Source organism: Staurois parvus, unplaced genomic scaffold, assembly GCF_062004578.1.
Source record: "Staurois parvus isolate SC_StPar_1 unplaced genomic scaffold, SC_StPar_1.0 ptg000063l, whole genome shotgun sequence".
In the NCBI taxonomy this organism is placed as follows: Eukaryota; Metazoa; Chordata; class Amphibia; order Anura; family Ranidae; genus Staurois; species Staurois parvus.
Genome location: NW_028317859.1, coordinates 2164129 through 2187166, shown reverse-complemented (window position 1 = coordinate 2187166; position 23038 = coordinate 2164129). Strand labels below are relative to the sequence as shown.

Sequence of the window (23038 nt, the reverse complement as noted above, 5' to 3'; positions counted from 1 at the left end):
CAGCACCCCAGCATTTCCTAAAGACACTAAACAAGTCTTGATGGATATTAAAGAAATTAGATTGCAACATCCAACTTTCCTAGTTGCGGCAGATGTTGCTGCCTTGTACAGCAACATTAACATGCTTATGGTTTAGCTGAGGCTGAGTATTATCTTAATATAGCGGAAGACATACCTAATCTACAAAAACACTTCATATTAGAATTATTAGACTTTGCTATGAGCCACAACTATTTCTGGTTTAGTGACAAATACTATCTGCAGACTACAGGTGTCACCATGGGAGCTAAGTTCGAACCTAGTCTAGCTAACCTGTTTATGTCTAGATGGGAGGAAGATCTGATATATTCAAGGGATTGGCCATACTTGCTGTTTTATCGTCGATACATCAATGATATCCTGTTACTCTGGGAAGGGGATGAGTTTACACTAAAAATTTTTTTTACTACCTTAAATTATAATGATCTTAACATCAAACTAACTTTCCAGTATGATTATTCTGAAATTAATTTTCTGGATCTAACTATTTATAATGACAGTGTAGGGATCTCTACCAAAAGCTTTTTCAAAACGACTGATAGAAACAGTTTCATCCAGAAGGATAGCTGCCACCATCCTAAGTGGTTGGACAATATTCCAAGGGGTCAATTCCTACGGATACATAGAAACTGTGAGGATGCTGGATTGTAAAATATAATCTTCCTGTTTAGCAAACATAGGTTCATTGAAAAAGGCTATAATGCCGTAGCACTTGACGATGAAATAAGTAGGGTCAGGAAAATAAACAGAGTAGATCTGCTTACCTCCAAGAACAAAGTCCACATGGAGAGATTTTGCCCGTTTATTACTAATTTTTCGACCCAATACAAGGACATTGCCAGAATCATTAGAAAAAACTGGAATATTTTAAAAAACGACCCGTTCTTGGGGAGTTCTCTACCAGACTTTCCAGAAATAACTTATCGGAAAGCACCTTCTCTTAGAAACAAGCTAGCCCCTATTATTGTTAATCCCCCGCAACAACTATCTTTTTTCTTTAACCGTAAGGGTTTTTATCCGTGCAACAGATGCATGTTGTGTGTAACGGCATCCATAAGAACCCCGTAAAAACATTTCGCTCCAACATAACAGGTAGATCTTATGATATACAATCAACCATAACATGCAATAGTACACATGTAGTCTACCTTCTGGAATGTTCATGCGGCAAGCAGTATGTTGGCAGAACAACCAGAAAATTAAGAGATAGGCTACATGAACATCTGAAGAACATCAAAAAAGGTTTTAAAGGAGCATTCCCTGTCCATGCACTTTCGTCAATCACACAGTAGAAATCCATATTCCTTGAAATTTATGGGGATTGACATAATTAATAAGCATTGGAGAGGGACTTACAAAAGGAGATCGGTATCCATGTTAGAAACCAAATGGATATTTTTATTGCAAACATTTTCTCCCCATGGTTTGAACATTGATTTAGATATCAATTGTTTTATCGATACTAGCCGATTCTCCTTTTTAGAACCATTTATTTTATATTTCTTGGAGTGGATATTTTAATTTTATATATATATATTTTTTATTTTATATATTTGTCATTTTTTTCATATTTCTAGCTTTGTAATATACATTTATTTATTACATACCTTATTGACTATATTTGGGACGTGACGAATCCATTTATCAGGTTCATATTACCTATCCAGCTAGTATATCGATGTGCTTATCAAGGAATTATTTTCTGAGGTCTACATCAGGGGAATATAGCTTCTTGGGACACATAGCCATGTCCCCCCTCCTTTTAATATAAATTTTATTCTCCCTGATTTAGTTCTATTTGTTTTTTATATACTCTTTTGATATATATTTTTTATATATTTACCCACATCAACTGGATCCTTGGGGGTTGCATACACCGCAATTTATGTCCAGTTTTATTTCTATTTACATTTTATTTTAATTTTAATGTTTATTCTTAATAAATGTTGCTTTTATATTGAGAGTTAAAAACCCCCCTTTTTTAAGTTGTTATGGATCTATTTTATTTGTATTACTACCAACAATCACGTAAATTTATGCTTAGATTGTAAAATAATCATACACATTGAGTTTGTCAATTTCTGAACAAAATTTCAGAGTTGTTTTGCCTTTCTATGTAATTATATTTTAGGCACCTCTGTTATATCAATATTTATGGTTCATATGATATTTTGTACACACCTTTGATGTTAAATGTAGTAGAATTTAGCCATCCTAGGCAGCGGTTCCTTCTTTACTTGTAGTCCCACAGGCTCATTAGTGGAGACCTGCTTTTCCCTTTTGATAATTTGGGCTTAATGTCCACACTTTAATGGTGAATATGTGGATTCACCATTCATATATCTTCTAATTTAATCCTCTCTTATATAGTTCCATCCCTGGATCGCTAGTGGCGATATATACATTCAATTACCTTTAATTTTACCTATATAATCCAATAGAACGGAACTCTGCTCTTCAGATGTCTTCTATTGCTGCTACTGTGTTGTGATCTCCAGTAAAATGGCCACCGTCCGCACGCATGGCGCATGCGTGATGATGTGGCGGCGCTACACTGCGCATGCGCATCGGACGCTATAAATAGATTGACATTTGGACTGGCACACTCCCTTTGAAAAAGTGTATTTACATGAAACGCGTTAGGGAGGTGCCCCCTAACAGGGACCACACTCCGCACGGCTCGTATGGACAGCCGGCGGCCATCTTGGAATCCCATTTTGAGATGTCACTTTCATCTGCTACTCATCTGTGCTATATACCACTGAGTATCAATAAATACTACACTATTAGATTCTTCCCTCTGGGGGCCTGATTTGTTTTGTGAGCCCCCCCTTTTTCTAAGGTGAATTCTGCTGATTGGGCATATGAGAACGTGTGTGATCCCCCTGATGGCTGATGACTGAATACCCGGAGATGGGATATCCCCTCCTGATGTGTGTTACCTGGATGTTGCTGGCCTGATGCTACAGTGTCCCATATCCAGATGACCAGGAGTAGGTCCTAAGTATACTCCAATGTGCATGAGATTGCGTCGTCTGGTTAGTGCAATCAACACTTATCTGTTTACAGCCACAGGAGTCACCGTTTTTCCTCACCATGTCATTTTGATTGATTTACTATTGTCACCGATTATATCACTTGCACCTTGGACGCATTTATATATGAGACTGTGGCACTGATGGTCTTAGCGGCATCACATGCTCTGTGCTCTGGCTCACTATAATATTCACTATATACTACTAATTGTATTTCGGTTGCATTTCTCAGATGTTTTTAGCGCTGCATATATTCGTGTTTATATATTTTGTATAGAGGTTTTAGAGGTTGTCTTTTATGCTAGCAGCTTTTTATGTGTGTTTATCCACCCAGCGCTCGGTCATCTATTTCCTTTTATTGAAAGCTCCTAGAATGGCCCAGCTAATCATCTGACTAGAATCCAATAGAAAATCTATGGAAAGAACTAAATATCAGAGTTCACAGAAGAGGCCCACGGAACCTTCAAGATTTGAAGACTGTTTGTGTGGAAGATTGGGCCAAAATCACACCTGAGCAATGCAAGCGACTACTTTCTCCATACAGGAGGCGTTTTGAAGCGGTCATTATCAACAAAGGATTTTGTATGAACTATTAAATACACTTCAGTTAGTGTGCTCAATACTTTCCCCCTGTGTCATTCCATTTTATTACACATAACTTAATTTCTGAACTTACTTGGTCTGGTTTCTTTATATGTATGGATTGCATGGGTTGTTACCGACATGTGGAGAAAATGTTATATCAATAGCAGAAATATATTTACCTAGAAAAATTATGATGTGCTCAATACTTATTTAACCAGCTATATCTCCATAATGAGGACCTGTCACTGACCATGCTGCTCATCCCTTGTGATAGCAATAAAGTTCAATAAAAAAAAAAAAAAAAAGAAAAATTAAAAAACGTACAGAACCAACCCAGTCTGAGCTGAATACTTCCATAATAATACAGCTTACCCGTCCCAACACCAACCACCGACACCACAGATTTGAAGTAAGCCAGAAAATAGACTATTTTATTTGAACACAGATAAAAGATATACATTCAAGGGAACACCCCCCAACCTGCATAATGACACAGGGCGGGGCAATCTACCTTTAGTAACAAGAGACACACTAGCAGACAGTTCCATCAGGAAGGAGGCTGCTGGAAACACCTCCCACCAAGCCAATACAAAAACACATACATCCCAGAATAGTTTGTTTCCAAGCAAGACACACAATAGAATAGGATGCAACCACATAGCATTAAACAGTCAACAATCCCCCGCCCCAATATTATGACAGATCACCTTGTACCCCTAACAGGCACAGGGTGACTTACACATAATAGGGATATGGGGAGCCAAGACAGGGGTCTCCCCACCTCTTCAAAGTGAGCTGTGTTTCATGGCCCCCCACCCAAAGTGACTCCTGTCACATACGGCAAATAAAATAATTAAAAAAACATTAAAGTCCCCCTTCCCCGGTTGACGAACGTCAAAAAAGAGCAATAATGCTAGGGCAAGACCTCATGTGTACCTCTAAATTGGTGACCTGTCAAGACTTTTAAAGCTTCATCTATGGATATTTTGAGGTACCATAGTTGATTGCCATTTCACAGGCGTACACAATTTTAAAGCGTAACATGTTAGGTATCTATTTACTTTGCATAGGTTACCAAAAGTTGGGGTATTCAGATTGTGTTTGTGTGCACTAAAGTTCATTAACGTGCATTTTTTCTGAAAATTTGCGTTTGATAGACTACTATGTAAATATCACACAACATAAAATATTGCAATAGCAACCATTTTCCAGGGTGTGTGTGTGTGTGTGTGTGTGTGTGTGTGTGTGTGTATATATACACACACACACACACACACACACACACACACATATATATACACACACATACATATACACATTTTTTTTTTCTAAGTGTGCAGATTTTTACATGTATGTGAGAAATGTCAGAACTGGCCTGGTTTTTAAAGTGGTTAACTATAGACTAGAAAAACTTAAGAGTAGAACTATAGGCAAAACATTTTTGTTTTTCATTTTGGTAAGGGAGCATTAGAATGCCTGTCAGTTTATTTTTTGCCATCTGTGTTCCATTGGGGAGATTTCCCTTCACTTCTTGTTCCATAACCAAAACAGTAAGTGAGAGGAAATCCCTGCAAATTAAGGGAATTCCTTGAGAACCCCCAGGTCAGCAGAACTAGTGTTTCCACTCTATTACTTTTCTGGGGACAACTGAAAACTTATTTTTTTTTCACTTTAATTTTCATATCATTTTATCATTTGTCATGACAAATGTTAAACAGGACAAATGGAGAGGGTATATCTCCCTAATGGGGACACACACACACACACACACACACACACAGCAATAAAAACCTAGTAGGTGTTCTAATCCATTTCCACTCTGTCAAACTATAAAAAAAAAAAAAAAAAGTTTTGCCTTTAGTTATACTTTAATGTGAACACATCACAAATCCCAGATGGCTTACACACGAGAGTCCTCAAAATGGCACCAACTGATTGCCGAAAAGCAAATGTGGTACCAATATTCAAAAAAAAAGGCAAAAACATACCTGGAAACAACAGACCAGTCTGCCTGAATTCAATAGTGTGCAAGCGATTGGAAGGTATGACAAGGGACCAGATCTAAGAATTTGCCAATGAAAATAGTATCATTAGTAGTAGCTGTCACGGATCCACGATCGCCGCCACCAACATGCGACAATCACACGACCGCGACTAACAGTAATACGTCACGCCCATGGCGTCAGACCCCAGACCTTCTCACCAAACTCGTGACCGAAGGACCGACCGATCTAAAACTGCAGTGTGACGCGCGTAACAAGGCCACACTCAGCTGCACCCACCACAGCGATTGCCCAGCTAATGGACTACAATCGGTGCCTGCAGCCTAAATGCGCTTGTTACTGGGTCGGGTTAATTACACAACTAACCCTCTACTGCCACCACCACTTTTGTCGGAGACTGGGAAACTCCCGTTATCAAATATACACTATAATGATTGAAATATTGATCTACATAGCACGGCCCGCGGACCTGTTATACAGAGATATACCAAACAGTAGTGTCTCTTCAAAGGCAGGGATTCGTGAATTGCAAGTAAGCGCTTAGAAACAGTTTAACACTTTCAGAAAGAAAGATTTATTACTAAAAAAGAGTCAAAACAGGTGCAATACAATATTTACAAAGATGTCACAAAAATATATATGTATATAAAGACACAGCAAAGAGATAATTAGGAAGAAGATTCCAGGGTTAAGTTACTTGCCCATATGCCTGGGTTTGCAGATCCAAGTTGTAGAGCAGGGTGATTTCTTGATCTCCTTTTGTTACAATGTTGCTGGGAGATCTGTGTGTGTGTCAAGCTCTAACTCACTTGTCTCTTCTTAAAAGTCCCTCTCAAAGGGGGGGGGGGGGGGGGGGGACTCTGACTACACGTTTTGGGAGTGGTCATTGGGAAACTCCGTTAAAACTAAGGCTTCATAATCCATGACATGAAACATACAGTTGACCTGAGGAATGTGCAATTACTCTGGTCAGTTTGATAATGTGTGGGCTTACATAGTTTTGGGTGACAAAAGTTACACTTCAGCAGACGGCCTGGCTCCAATCTCATGTCTTAACCTGGTTGTCCCACACCATCTGTCAGGAGATAACGTTTGCCTCTCAGGACTGGAAAGGGGGGATGTGAGGAATGATTCGAGGAATACCTCACATAACAGAAAGGAAAAGAAGAACTCCGCTTCCAGCTCTGATGAGCTAGTTTGTTGCAGTAGCCAACATGGATTTATGAAAGACCATTCTTGCCAGACCAACCTTTAAACATTCTATGAGGATATATCTTGTGAAAACTCAAAAAGTTTGGGGGAAAAAACCCCCAAAAATATTCTATGAGAAGGTAAGCTATACTTTGAATAGAAGAAGGCCTGTAGACATTGCATATCTAGATTTCACTAAAGAATTTGATACAGTACCCCACAAACACGTCAATATAATTAGATCTAGACTTTTTCTATTAATAGGTTTGATAAGGGGGTAGGAGAACCTCAGTTATGAGGAGCAACATCAAACATTAAACTTATTCTCCCAGGAGAAGACGCTTCAGAGGAGATATGATCGTAATATACATATCTCCAAATGTTACCTGTATCATTGGGAGAAAACTATTTGGTCTCTACAGAAGACACACAGCTGCCCAATAAAGTTTGACAAAAAACAGTTCAATCTTAAAATGAATAAAAAGGTTCTTTAATGTTAGAGCAGTAAGGATGTGGAACTCCCTTCCACAATTGGTGGTGTCAAAGTTTTTATAGTGAACACAATGTACAGGGATATTGGTTGTGGCATAAACACATACAAAAATAGGTTCTTTATTCTACTTTACCAAATATTTATGCAACTATGCCCCCCTGAGTCAATACTTTGTAGAACCTCCTTTCACTACAATTACAGCTGCAAGTCTTTCTGGGTATGTCTCTACCAGCTTTGCACATCTAGAGAGTGACATATTTGCCCATTCTCCTTTGCAAAATAGCTCACGTTCTGTCAGATTGGATGGAGAGCATCTGTGAACAGCAATTTTCAAGTCTTGCCACAGATTCTCAGTTGGATTAGGTCTGGACTTTGAGTGGGCCATCCCAACAGATGAATATGATTTAATCTAAACCATTCCATTGTAGTTCTGGCTGTATGTTTAGGGACGTTGTCCTGCTGGAAGGTGAACCTACGCCCCAGTCTGAAGTCTTTTGCAGACTCTAACAGGTTTTCTTCTAAGATTGCCCTGTATTTGGCTCCATCCATCTTCCCATCAACTCTGACCAGCTTCCCTGTTCCTGCTGAAGAAAAGTATCCCCCACCTTCAATCCTCTCCCTATTTTCAACCACTTGTTTCTCAAGTACTTGTCCAGCTATCTTTCCCTCACTCCTCTCTATTCGTCTCATTCTATCTCTCCTCAGAGGCCTTCTGTCTTCTCTTTTTTTCCTCTTTCTGTTCTTTATACTCCAATTAATTCAAAGTATCTTTTAGATCTTTTAAAATCATTCAATCTTTCCCATATTTTTCTAAATACTTCTATTTGGTCTTCTCCAGTATAGTATAGTTCCTCCATTCTATATATTTGCTCCACTCTATAAATCCAATATTTTATTTTTGGGGTCTCCTGTACCTGCCAAAATTTGGGGATCAGTCCTTTTTCCGCATTAGGTGGAATATTAACATATTCTTATAATCCTTTGTTTTAATCTCTGATATGTTACATAGTTTGCCTGGCTGAAAAAAGACAAGAGTCCATCCAGTTCAACCATAAAAAAAAAAAAAAAAAAAAAAAAAAAAAGTTATAATCCTTTACCCACAGTTGACCCAGAAAAAAACCCAGCAAAGCATAATCCAATTTGCTCCTGCAGGGAAAGGAATTCCTTCCTGATCCCCCGAGAGACAATCGGATATTCCCTGGATCAACTTTACCTATAAATGTTAGCATCCAGTTATATTCTGTATATCTAAGAAAGAATCCAGGCCTTTTTTAAAGCAATCAACTGAGCTGGCCAGAAACAACTCTTGAAGGAGTCTATTCCACATTTTCACAGCTCTCACTGTGAAGAAACCTTTCCGTGTTTGGAGATTAAATTTCTTTTCCTCCAGATATAAAGAGTGCCCCCTTGTCCTCTGTGATGACCTCAGGGAGAATAGTTCTACACCGAGTTCACTATATGAAGCACTGATGTATTTATACATGTCGATCATATCCCGCTTAATCTCCTCTTCTCAAGAGAAAATAAATTCAGTTCCTCTAATCTTTCCTCATAGCTGATCTCCTCCATCCCTCGTATCAGTTTGGTTGCCCTTCTCTGTACTCTCTCTAGTTCTCCAATGTTCTTTTTGTGAATTGGTGCCCAAAACTGAACTGTATATTCCAGATGAGGTATTACTAATGATTTGTACAGGGGTAATATGATATCTCTCTCTGGAGTCTATACCTATTTTAATACTAGAGAGGATTTTGCTCGCTTTAGAAACCGCAGCTTTGCATGCCATTATTAAGCTTATGATCTACCAGAACTCCCAGATCCTTAACCATTGGTTCCCCCAGTTGTACCCCTCTAGTATGTATGATGCATGCATATTCTTAGCCCCCAAGTGCATAAACCTTACATTTATCAATATTAAACCTCATTTGACACATAGTTGCCCAATTAAACAGTGCATTGAGGTCGGCTTGTAAATTGAAGACATTCTGTAAGGATGTTATTCCACTGCACAGCTTGGTGTCATCTGCAAATACTGAAATGGGATTTTTAATCCCAGACCCTATATTGTTTATAAATATATTCAAAATTTAAGGGTCTCAACACTGAACCTTGGGGTACACCACTAACAACCCTAGACCATTCAGAGTATGAATCATCAACCTCTACTCTCTGAATACGATCTTTTAGCAAGTTTTCCATCCATTTACATACAGATTTTTCCAAGCCCGTAGACTTTACCTTACACATTAGCCGTGTTAAGGGAACTGTGTCAAATGCTTTTGCAGAATCCAAGTATACCACATCCACTGCCACCCCTCTGTCCAAGGTTTTGCTCACCTCCTCATAAAAAGGAAATCAGATTTGTTTGACAACTTCTGTCTTTCATAAATCCATGCTGTTTGTTGCTTAAAATATTTTTTTCCCAGCAAGAATTCATTTATTAAACTCTCCAGGACCTTCCCAACTATAAAAGTTAAACTAACAGGTCTATAATTACTTGGTAAAGATTTTGACCCCTTTTTAAATATTGGCACCACATTGGCCTTACACCAATCCAGCTGTACTATGCAAGTCATTAAAGAGTCCCTAAAAATGAGAAACAATGACTTTGAAATGACAGAGCTCAATAGCTTTAAGGACCCGTGGGTGTATGCCATCCGGTCCAGGTGCTTTATTCACCTTTAGTCTGTCTAAATACAGTCAGGTCCATAAATATTGGGACATCGACACAATTCTAATATTTTTGGCTCTATACACCACCACAATGGATTTGAAATGGAAAACAAGATGTGCTTTAACTGCAGACTGTCAGCTTTAATTTGAGGGTATTTACATCCAAATCAGGTGAACGGTGTAGGAATTACAACAGTTTGCATATGTGCCTCCCACTTGTTAAGGGACCAAAAGTAATGGGACAATTGCCTTCTCAGCTGTTCCATGGCCATGTGTGTGTTATTCCCTCATTATCCCAATTACAATGAGCAGATAAAAGGTCCAGAATTCATTTCAAGTGTGCTATTTGCATTTGGAATTGTTGCTGTCAACTCTCAAGATGAGATCCAAAGAGCTGTCGCTATCAGTGAAGCAAGCCATCATTAGGCTGAAAAAACAAACCCATCAGAGACATAGCAAAAACATTAGGCGTGGCCAAAACAACTGTTTGGAACATTCTTAAAAAGAAGGAACGCACCGGTGAGCTCAGCAACACCAAAAGACCTGGAAGGCCACGGAAAACTGTGGTGGATGACCGAAGAATTCTTTCCCTGATGAAGAAAACACCCTTCACAACAGTTGGCCAGATCAAGAACACTCTCCAGGAGGTAGGTGCATGTGTGTCAAAGTCAACAATCAAGAGAAGACTTCAATCAAGAAAAACAGGAAGGCTAGATTAGAGTTTGCCAAACGACATCTAAAAAAGCCTTCACAGTTCTGGAACAACATCCTATGGACAGATGAGACCAAGATCAACTTGTACCAGAGTGACGGGAAGAGAAGAGTATGGAGAAGGAAAGGATCTGCTCATGATCCTAAGCATACCACCTCATCAGTGAAGCATGGTGGTGGTAGTGTCATGGCGTGGGCATGTACGGCTGTCAATGGAACTGGTTCTCTTGTATTTATTGATGATGTGACTGCTGACAAAAGCAGCAGGATGAATTCTGAAGTGTTTCGGGCAATATTATCTGCTCATATTCAGCCAAATGCTTCAGAACTCATTGGACGCCGCTTCACAGTGCAGATGGACAATGACCCAAAGCATACTGCAAAAGCAACCAAAAGAGTTTTTTTAAGGGAAAGAAGTGGAATGTTATGCAATGGCCAAGTCAATCACCTGACCTGAATCCGATTGAGCATGCATTTCACTTGCTGAAGACAAAACTGAAGGGAAAATGCCCCAAGAACAAGCAGGAACTGAAGACAGTTGCAGTAGAGGCCTGGCAGAGCATCACCAGGGATGAAACCCAGCGTCTGGTGATGTCTATGCGTTCCAGACTTCAGGCTGTAATTGACAGCAAAGGATTTGCAACCAAGTATTAAAAAGTGAAAGTTTGATTTAAGATTATTATTCTGTCCCATTACTTTTGGTCCCTTAACAAGTGGGAGGCACATATGCAAACTGTTGTAATTCCTACACTGTTCACCTGATTTGGATGTAAATACCCTCAAATTAAAGCACAGTCTGCAATTAAAGCACACCTTGTTCGTTTCATTTCATATCCATTGTGGTGGTGTATAGAGCCAAAAATTTTAGAATTGTGTAGATGTCCCAATATTTATGGACCCAACTGTATTTTTGGATCATATCAATTGTGAGCCAATGTGGATCATCTGGAGCTGTGTCAATACCATGCTCATTATGGACAAGAACTCCCCCATGCTCCTTTGTATACACAGAACTGAAGAAGGTATTTAAAAAATTTGCCTTCTCTTTGTCCCCAGTCACCCACTATAGATTATTTTATAAAGGGCCTACATGTTCGGACCGGATCTTTTTACTATTAATATATTTGAAGTTGGGGTCCTGCTATCTTTTGCAATCTGTCATTCGTTTTCAATTTTTGCAGCCTTTATTTCCTTTTTGCATATTCTGTTATATGCTTTGTAATGCAAGTTTATTTGTGGAATAAACAAACCCAGGCATCTTTTAATAAACTAATCTCCAATATTTCCTGTATATGTTGAATTATTACTGTATTTGCCAAAACTCCTGGATTTTAGGACACTCTCACCATATATGTACCATTGTTCCCTTGTTCTATTAAGTCCTTTAGTTCTTCTCTTTTTTGAATTATCTTCTGTTGTATCTCGGTTTCCATCTTCTTTTTATGTAACGATTCCAAATCATATCATCCCTCCGTTAATAGCTTTATTTTCTTCTCCCATTCCTTTTTTTTTTTTCCAGAACTTATCGAAATCAGGATTCCTCTGATATATGCTTTGTGTGCTCCCCACACTGTAGCAACAGATACCCCTTCACTTTCATTAATCAGAAAATATTGTTCAATTTCCCTCCTTACTCTTATTTCCGTCTCAGGGTCCTAAAGGACTTCTATATTGGATTTCACCAGTGACTCCAAGGGGTTTATTTACTAAAGCTGGAGAGTCCAAAATCAGTCTCCCTTCTGCATAGAAACCAATCAGCTTCCAGGTTTCATTGCCAAAGCTTCATTGAACAAGCTGAGTAGAGATGAGCGAATTTCTCAAAAATTCGATTCGGCTGATTCGGCGAATTCCAGTGTGAAATTCGATTCGATGCGAATTTCTTCGCTACGAAGATGACTTATAAAAAGGGTTTCTAGGCTTCAGAGAGCCTTTAAATTAGTGCAGAACACTGTACCTTTAATTTAAATGCCCTTGGAGATGAGGAAAGAGAAGGAGAAGGAGAAGGAGAAGGATGAGAAGAAGGAGAAGGAGAAGGATGAGAAGAAGGAGAAGGAGAAGAAGGAGAAGGATGAGGAGAAGGAGAAGGATGAGAAGAAGGAGAAGGATGAGAAGAAGGAGAAGGATGAGAAGAAGGAGAAGGATGAGAAGAAGGAGAAGGATGAGAAGAAGGAGAAGGATGAGAAGAAGGAGAAGGAGAAGGATGAGAAGAAGGAGAAGGAGAAGGATGAGAAGAAGGAGAAGGAGAAGGATGAGAAGAAGGAGAAGGAGAAGGATGAGAAGAAGGAGAAGGAGAAGGATGAGAAGATGGAGAAGGAGAAGGATGAGAAGAAGGAGAAGGAGAAGGATGAGAAGAAGGAGAAGGAGAAGGATGAGAAGATGGAGAAGGATGAGAAGAAGGAGAAGGAGAAGGATGAGAAGAAGGAGAAGGAGAAGGATGAGAAGAAGGAGAAGGAGAAGGATGAGAAGAAGGAGAAGGAGAAGGATGAGAAGAAGGAGAAGGATGAGAAGAAGGAGAAGGATGAGAAGAAGGAGAAGGATGAGAAGAAGGAGAAGGAGAAGGATGAGAAGAAGGAGAAGGAGAAGGATGAGAAGAAGGAGAAGGAGAAGGATGAGAAGAAGGAGAAGGATGAGAAGAAGGAGAAGGAGAAGGATGAGAAGAAGGAGAAGGATGAGAAGAAGAAGGAGAAGGATGAGAAGAAGGATGAGAAGAAGGATGAGAAGAAGGATGAGAAGAAGGAGAAGGATGAGAAGAAGGACAGTTCTGTGACAGTTTCTGTCTATTTCTGACAGTTCTGGGACATTCACTCCATACAGCTGTTTCAACCGCTGTATGGAGGGAATGTCATGGAACTGTCAGAGTCCCAGAACTGTCATTAATAGTCTATTTCTGACAGTTCCATGACATTCCCTCCATACAGCGGTTGAAACAGCTGTATGGAGTGAATGTCCCAGAACTGTCAGAAATAGACTATTTATGACAGTTCTGGGACATTCACTCCATACAGCGGTTGAAACATTGTATCTATTTTTTTCCATAAATGACATTCTGCAGATACACTTAGAGGAGCGCTGCAGATACACTTTTTGCCGGCTTGGAATTATTCTTATTTTCATCCTACTTCTTCTTTTTCTTCTTATGAGGATGAGGATGAAGAAGAAGAAGTAGGATGAAAATAAGATTAATTCCAAGCCGGCAAAAAGTGTATCTGCAGCGCTCCTCTAAGTGTATTTGCAGAATGTAATTTATGGAAAAAAATAGATACAATGTTTCAACCGCTGTATGGAAGGACAGTCCCAGAACTGTCAGAAATAGTCTATTTCTGACAGTTCTGGGACATTCACTCCATACAGCTGTTTCAACCGCTGTATGGAGGGAATGTCATAGAACTGTCAGAAATAGACTATTAATGACAGTTCTGGGACTGTCCTTCCATACAGCGGTTGAAACATTGTATGTATTTGTTTCCATAAATGGATCCATTTATGGAAACAAATACATACAATGTTTCAACCGCTGTATGGAAGGACAGTCCCAGAACTGTCATAAATAGTCTATTTCTGACAGTTCTGGGACATTCACTCCATACAGCTGTTTCAACCGCTGTATGGAGGGAATGTCATAGAACTGTCAGAAATAGACTATTAATGACAGTTCTGGGACTGTCCTTCCATACAGCGGTTGAAACATTGTATCTATTTGTTTCCATAAATGGATCCATTTATGGAAACAAATAGATACAATGTTTCAACCGCTGTATGGAAGGACAGTCCCAGAACTGTCATTAATAGTCTATTTCTGACAGTTCTATGACATTCCCTCCATACAGCGGTTGAAACAGCTGTATGGAGTGAATGTCCCAGAACTGTCAGAAATAGACTATTTCTGACAGTTCTGGGACATTCCCTCCATACAGCGGTTTCCGGCAAAAAGTGTATGTGCAGAGTTCCTCTATTCTGCAGATACACTTAGAGGAGCTCTGCAGATACACTTAGAGGAGCTCTGCACATACACTTTTTGCCGGCTTGGAATTATTCTTATTTTCATCCTACTTCTTCTTCTTCTTCTTCTTCTTCTTCATCCTCATCCTCATCCTCTTCTTCTTCTTCTGAGGATGAGGATGAGGATGAAGAAGAAGAAGAAGAAGAAGAAGTAGGATGAAAATAAGATAAATTCCAAGCCGGCAAAAAGTGTATGTGCAGAGCTCCTCTAAGTGTATCTGCAGAATAGAGGAACTCTGCACATACACTTTTTGCCGGCTTGCAATTATTCTTATTTTCATCCTACTTCTTCTTCTTCTTCTTCTTCTTCTTCTTCTTCTTCATCCTCTTCTTCTTCTTCTGAGGATGAGGATAAAGAAGAAGAAGAAGAAGAAGTAGGATGAAAATAAGATTAATTCCAAACAGGCAAAAAGTGTATGTGCAGAGCTCCTCTAAGTGTATCTGCAGAATAGAGGAACTCTGCACATACACTTTTTGCCGGCTTGGAATTATTCTTATTTTCATCCTACTGCTTCTTCTTCTTCTTCATCCTCATCCTCAGAAGAAGAGGATGAGGATGAAGAAGAAGAAGAAGAAGTAGGATGAAAAGAAGAATAATTCCAAGCCGGCAAAAAGTGTATGTGCAGAGTTCCTCTATTTCTGACAGTTCTCTCACAGCTTCTTCACATGAACAGTGGTTGAAACATCTGTATCCTAAATATAAACTAATAGATACAATGTTTCAACCGCTAAACATGTGTTCCTTCTGTCAGAGAACTGTCAGAAATAGCGGAGCTCACTGCAGGGACACTTTTGCCGGCTGATCGGGAAATGTTCGATTCGCGCACCCGAAGTAGGCAAAATTTCGGTTTCGCCGCGAATCGAATATTTCCTGAAATTCGACTCGAATTCCGGTTCGCCTGGTTCGATTCGCTCATCTCTAAAGCTGAGGTTAGAAGCTGATTGGTTTCTATGCAGAAGGGAGTCTGATTTTGGACTCTCCAGCTTTAGTAAATAAACCCCCAAGAGTCTATGATCAATCATTATATAATCCAATCGTGAATACACTCCATGCGCAGAACAGAAGGTGTAGTCCCTTTCTCTAGGAGATTTAACTCTCCGAGCATCAGTTAATTGACACCGATAGAAAGTATTTTTAACAGACTTTAGGTTTCTATCTCCCGCTCTCTGCGCACGTGATGCATCCATCCATGAATCCATGCAGAGATTGAAATTCCCCGCCACAATCAGCATCCCACTCTTAAAGTCTATGAGCTTTCTTAATAGGCCCTCCAGGTATACCAATGGGCTTTTGTTGGGGCAACAGATATTTACTAGTGTACATTCCCGACCCTGAAGTTTCCCTCTTAGAAATAAAAACCTACCCTAAGGGTCTACCATTCTTTCTTCTATATTAAATCTTTTTGCAAAAAACAATTGCTACGCCTTTTGCCCTTTTTATTGCTGAATCGGCATTATATCATGTTGGATAGTATTTAGAATATAGCTTAACATTCGAATCTTGGGATAGATGCGTCTCTTGTAAAAACACGACTTCGATAGAGCGTTGGTTTATTTCCCCGAGAACCTTATACCTTTTAGTTGGAGTGTTCAGTCCTTTCACATAATAGGTTATAAAGTTACATGTATTAATTTCTTCTTATTCTTTCAATACTCCATCTATATTCCCGCTAAAGGAGGAGCAAGTATAAATGGTCTGAAACAAGAAAATACCCTTACATCTATCTTCAATTCTCAATCCTCCCCTCCTCCTTCCAAATTAACCCCATCCCCCAACCTCTCCCCCCCCCTCCCTTTTCACTACCCCTTGGCCTGTTTCCAGCCCTGGAATCTGTTGTGGTTTAAACCCACCATTGATTTCTATTCCAGGGTGGGACTCAGGACGTGTACACCTATTCAGCTCTCCACCTACCATCTTGGGGTCTGAAATTCGAGAATGTGCTAAACCTCCCACATAGAATCCCATCACTATCCTTTGGGAGGAAAAAAAAAAAAAAAAAAAAAAGAAGATTTCTGTCCTTTCCCTTCTCTCTTTCTGGTTCAGAGAATATATCTTTCACAGGTCACCAAAATCTTTCCCCCATGGGGTCTAGGGACATCTTACAATTCCTGTATGGGGGAAAGGAGAGCTTTATAGGTAAGGCTGCAGGGGTTCCAATGAGGTAAGAGAAAAAATCCTCTCCCCCCCCCCCCCCCACATGAATTCCCCTATTCTAAATTCCCTGATCACCGCTTTTTTGAGACTACCTGCCATGTTTCCTTTTCTAAAGCTGCCTTCTCCTTATTCCTTCCAACCAACCTGAAATATCCATCATCTGTAAACCTAGTTTGTCACAAAAGTCACTTAAATCTTCTGGGAATCTCATTCTTGCTGAATGTCCATCTTTCCACCCAACCAAACAGGCTGGAAACCCCCAGTTATATCGGACATTTTTTCCCCGCATTTGGTCAAGCAGTGGCTTTAAAGATCTTCTCCTAGCTAATGTCTCTGGTGCAACATCAGAAAAAACCTGTAGATTAATTTCCTCCCATTTTGCTGGGTTCCCCCGTAGTTTCTTCTAAATATTTATTTTATTCTCATAAGAGTGGAACCGTACAAGAACATCTCTGGGGGAATCCACTGCAACTCCTTACGTACTCTGTTTATTTTCAGTTGATCGGTCACCGGTCTACCCATTGGGTTAAACACCCTCCTCAATCTGTCCCCTAGATCTTCTCCTTGCGTTACTTCTGGTAGGCCCCGAATCCTCAAGTTATTCCTTCTGTCTCTGTTCTCTTGATCTTCCAATTTATATGCCAATTTCCTTTGGTCTCTCTGGATTTCTTCCAATTGTTTTTCAAATGTTATAATTATTTGGGCATGTTTATCCAATTTATCCTCCGTTTTTTCCACCTGAGCTAAAATTTGTCCCATATCCTTATGTAATATCACCATTTTATTCTTTATAGAATGCTCTAATTCAGCAAACATTTCTGCAATATCCATTTTTGTAAGCATTTGTGAACTTGCACATTGTTCTTCCATATTTTCTGTTTCCATTTCACTTTCCATGGCTATGGGATTTTCTGTCAGAATCATATTCAATACACCTGACGACAGTCAAGTTTGATCTCCATTGTTGTGTCCCAATTCATGTCTTCCATTAACTGCCAGCTGTCTCTCTGATGTTAGAGCCTCTGGACTTTTCTCCTGTAGGGGTACTTTCTTATAGTACTGGTGTTTAAATTTGTGGGGGGGGGGGGGATCTGTTCATTTTTTTAAAATATTTTAGATACATATGCTGATAGGAGACCCACTCACTTCAACTCTGGTCCCACGGGTGATCCCTCTTGTTCTTTACTTGATCTATACTCCTTTAACTGTCCAGTTTCAAAGACAAAATTACCCTCTTTTTTGACCATCAAGGACAGGAGGGTACGTTATAACCTCTCCCCTTCCACAGCCTGTTCAGACCAGTTTTGAAAAATTGTTTTTGAAAATGGAGCAGCTGGTATCCACGCTGTGTCCCTTCGTTCTGTCCTCTCCAGTCCACCTCCCACAGCAGCAGCGTCTCCAGAGCCTCCCAGCGTTCCCCGCTCAGTCATGTGAGCAGACATAGCGCCCTCCACTCTCCGGCGCCACCTTGCCACACCACTGCAGTTCCTCCGACTCCACAGACCTGCGCAGAGCCCACAGGACCCACACAAGCCGGCACCAGAATAGGGAAGGGTTGGGCTACACTTTCACCGCTTTAGATCTCGGTGGGGGGTAGAGGCTCCCCCTCCCTGCGTCCTTGTAGCAATATGCTCTGGCCCCTCCCCCCAAGATGTGTGACCAGAGCACCTTCTTCCACATGTTTGCTGTCTCCCCCACATGGCTTCTCGCAAACTGCAAATGGGACCTCCCACCTGAGCTGTGCATCTCTGCAGCTCCTCCAGAGTTACCATGGATCTCTTGCTTGCTTCTCTGATTAATGCTTTCCTTGCCTGGCCTGTTAGTTTAGGTCAATGGCCATGTCTTGATAGGTGTGCAGTTGTGCCATGCTCTTTCCATTTTAGGATGATGGCTTGAACAGTGCTCCATGAGATGTTCAAATCTTGGGATATTTTATTTTTTCATAACCTAACCCTGCTTTAAACTTCTCCGCAACTTTATCCCTGACCTGTCTGCTGTGTTCCTTGGCCTTCATGATACTGTTTGTTCACTAATGTTCTCCAACAAACCTCTGAGGGCTTCATAGAACAGCTGTATTTATACTATTAAATTACACACAGGTGGACTCTATTTACTAATTAGGGTACTTCTGAAGGCAACTGGTTCCACTAGATTTTAGTTAGGGGTATCAGAGTAAAGGGGGTTGAATACAAATGCACGTCACACTTTTCAGATATTTGTAAAAAATTTCAAAAACCATTTATCGTTTTCCTTCCATGTCACAATAATGTGCCACTTTGTGTTGATCTATCACATAAAATCCCAATAAAATACATTTACATGTTTGGTTGTAACATGACAAAATGTGGAAAATTTCAAAGGAGTATGAATACTTTTTCAAGGCACTGTAAAAGGCAGGTAGGTAATGCTTTTTTCATCTACATCCTAATAGTTTCAAGGTGAAATAGGAATGTTACGCCATGTATACTCACAGAAGCCAAACTGTGCTGTACAGAGGATAGGTTGTGAAAGAGTGATGTCATGGTGATGTTCTAAGATATTGAATGACAACTGGGTTTGCCACACTTGGCTTCTCTACAACCTATAAGTGCTGTCTTACCATAATAACTAGCAAAAACAGAGAACCCAAGAAAGCCTTTAACATGCAATTGAAACTGGCCATACACTGGTCGAAATTTGAAAGTCCCTGATGGACTGGTCGAATTTCAATCTGTGTGTGGCTTTGTCCACTCAAGTGAAGTCAAGTGTTCAGTCGACTCCTGTTGAAGGGACATGTTGGTCATTTTTTTTATTGAGCAGCAGTTCCAACCAATACAATTCCCTTGTTGGGGTGGCCAGGGTGATTTTTCCATCCACTTGGTTTGTGTGAATAGAACAGTTTTTTTAGCCTGTTCGCAAAAAAAGAAACAAACACAAAAAAACCCAGTAGAACCAGTCTTAGGAAAGGATTCAAGTGCAACATTTACTTCCCCGAAACGCTATCTTCACAGCACTGGTGCACTGTACAAACAATGCACTCTAAAAAACATTTCCTCAGCTCCTTCCTGCCTAATTATAAGTCATCTATTTGTACTTCAGTTTTCGGTTGAATTAGTTACTATTGTGTAAGTGACTGGAAAATATTACAAGAGTGCATTGCTCTTTAAAGAGCAGCAAGTGCTAATCAAGGCGTGGACAACTCTGGAAAATGTTAGACGCTAAAAAGGAGAAGACAATATTTCATACTACATTTTCACTATAAAATATTGATTTAACTATGCCTGCTTTTTGTTTGGAAGAAAAAGTACCACTACAAATATTTTTGGCATGTAATCATATGGTGCAAACATCTTAAAAAAAAAAAATAATAATAATTCTAGTGCACTAGAAACTCATTGTGTGAAGCTTATGAATGAAAGAGAAGTCCATTTAAAAGTCTAATAAAGCCCCTTTCACACAATAGGTCCGATCGGGTCCGCCTGTCCATTTTTCAGGCGACCATTTTTGATCGGACCCTCTATCCTGCTCTATGGAGTGGCGGATGTAAAAAAGACTTGTGTCTGTTTACACCCCTCTACATAAAATCCAATCTGATAAATACAAGGAAAGGGGATCTGCTCCCGTCTGTCAGGTCAGATCGGAGGGCAGTTGGGTGTAAACGGACAGCCGATCTCCTGCTGAGCAAGTGGCTTCTGCCCCGTGTGAAAGGGGCCCAAAATGTTTTTGGTAAATGCTACAAGATTATACAAACCAACTTTTCTGTATTAGAAACTCTCAGAGCTTACGTTCCTGGGTCTGCACAACTGCTGTGGCCCTCTTTATTTGTTGGGTTTTACATTTATACATTGTTATACAGAATGACACAGGCGTAGTAGCAACAATCCATGAGCTCCAAGATGGGAGACAAAATAACTAGAAACTGTGGCAGGAAAAATTTTACTCCTAGAATAATAAGGATATATAAAAACCTAGCTGGAAATATTAGCCTACCATGCTTTGGGTAGACTGATCTTTTCAAGTCTAAAAGAGTTCTGTGACTAAACTAAAAATTTTTTACAACTACAAATGACAAACTAAAAATGGCATCTAAATGGTGACTGAATCAAGTAAACAAAACAAAAAGAAAATAAAAAAAATATAGAAGATCTACCACTTTGGAAGCATTGCACCAGTTAATCAGGAACTCTGTTTCTCACAATGGTTTCCTTTTTGAGTAGCTGGAAATGTGAAGACTTGCTGCTGCTATAAAAAAACCAACCATTAGACTTACCAGTAATGGCATTTTTATGAACCCTCCAGGACAGCACACCTGAGAGATGAGGGGCTCCTACCTACAGGAAACACTGCTGCAGCCATTGTTTTGTTGAATTACTTGTATGCTTTGGGTCATTGTCCTGTTGCATCACCCATCCTCTGCGGAGCTTCAGTTGGCGGACAGATGATCGTACGTTTTCCTGCAAAATGTCTTGATAAATTCTGGAATTCATTTTCCCATCAATGGCAACAATCCGTCCAGGCTCTGAGGCAGCAAAGCAGCCCCAAACCATGATGCTCCCTCCGCCATGTTTTACAGTGGGGATGAGGTTTTGATGTTGATGTGCTGTGCCTTTTTTTCTCCACACATAGTGTTGTGTGTTCTTCCCAAACAACTCAATCTTGGTTTCATCTGTCCACAGTATATTTTGCCAGTAGTGCTGTGGAACATCCAGGTGCTCTTTTGCAAACTTCAAACGTGCTGCAATATTCTTTTTGGACAGCAATGGCTTCCTCCGTGGTGTCCTCCCATGTACTCCATTCTTGTTTAATGTTTTCCTTATTGTAGATGTGTCAACAAAAATGTTAGCATGTGCCAGAGATTTCTGTAGGTCTTTAGCTGACACTCTGGGATTCTTCTTTACCTCATGCAGCATTCTGCGCTGTGCTCTTGCAGTCATTTTTACAGGACGACCGCGCCTAGGGAGAGTAGCAACAGTGCTAAACTTTCTCCATTTGTAGACAGTCTGTCTTACCGTGGAAACATGAACATCAAGGCTTTTGGAGATACTTTTGTAACCCTTTCCAGCTTCATGCAAGTCAACAATTCTTGATCGCAGGTCTTCTGAGAGCTCTTTTCTGCGAGGCATGGTTCACATCAGACAGTGCTTCTTGAAACCAGTAAGCCCAAAACAGGTGTGTATTTTTTAAGGGCAGGACAGCTGTCAGCAACACATCCAATATCATCACACTGATTGGAGTCAAGGTTGGCTCACTCCTGGCTCCAATTAGCTCTGGGAGAAGTCATTAAGCTAGGGACTCACATACTTTTTCCTCCCTGCACTGTGAATGTTTACATGTTATGTGCAATTAAACCATGGCAACATCTAATGTTTGTGTAGTATTATGTTCAGCAGACTGTGTTCTTCCATTGTTGTGACTTAGATGACATTCAGAGCACATTTTATGCCCAATTCATGCAAAACTCCACGTAATCCCAAGGGGTTCACATACTTTTTCTTGCAACTGTAATTTCATTGCGGGCCACATCAGCATTATGGCTGTCCTCAAAAGGGCCGGTTGTATCTGTAAGACTATAAATGTATCTGCTCTTTATCACCTCATATCAGGTCTTTTTCTGGGTTGTCGAAACGTTGACCCAAGGCCTGAAAGACCTTTTGATTCAGCTCCAAATCCCCCTGCTTGATCGGCTGGCAACTGAGGAAGTCCGCGTCCTGGTTGCTTGTCCCTCTTATATGAACTGCCGTCAGGTAAAGAACCTTCCTTCTGGCCCAACCCAGAATCTCCTTGGATAGGTCATGGAGATGGTTGGATCTGGTTCCACCCTGACTGTTCAGGTAGGCCACCGTAGTGGCATTGTTGGAGCTGACCTGAACCTTCCTGCCCGAGATACTGTTCTCGAAAGCCTTCAGGGCTTTGACTACAGCTCTGAGCTCCCTGGAGTTGAACAAAGACCAGGAAATTGCCCTGTTCCAGGGACCTTGGGCTTCCCCCAGGTGAGCACCCCACCCCCATGAGCTTGCATCTGAGACCACTTTTAGGGGTCCAACTGGGTCCAGGGCCTGCCTTCCAGCAGATTGTTGGGGGTTACCCACCATTATAGTGAGGATTTTACCTGTGGCGTAAGGACTAACTTTTTGTCCAGGGATTCTTTCTTCATGTCCCAGCCAGACAGAAGGAAGAA

At 40.4% G+C, this 23038-nt stretch overlaps 1 protein-coding gene across 1 annotated transcript in view; it reads right to left on the bottom strand.

Moving 5' to 3' along the window:
* STAT3 (signal transducer and activator of transcription 3) overlaps positions 1-23038 on the bottom strand; it is a 162699-nt gene that overhangs the window by 53251 nt on the left and 86410 nt on the right. The gene's annotated exons all lie outside the window — the stretch shown is intronic.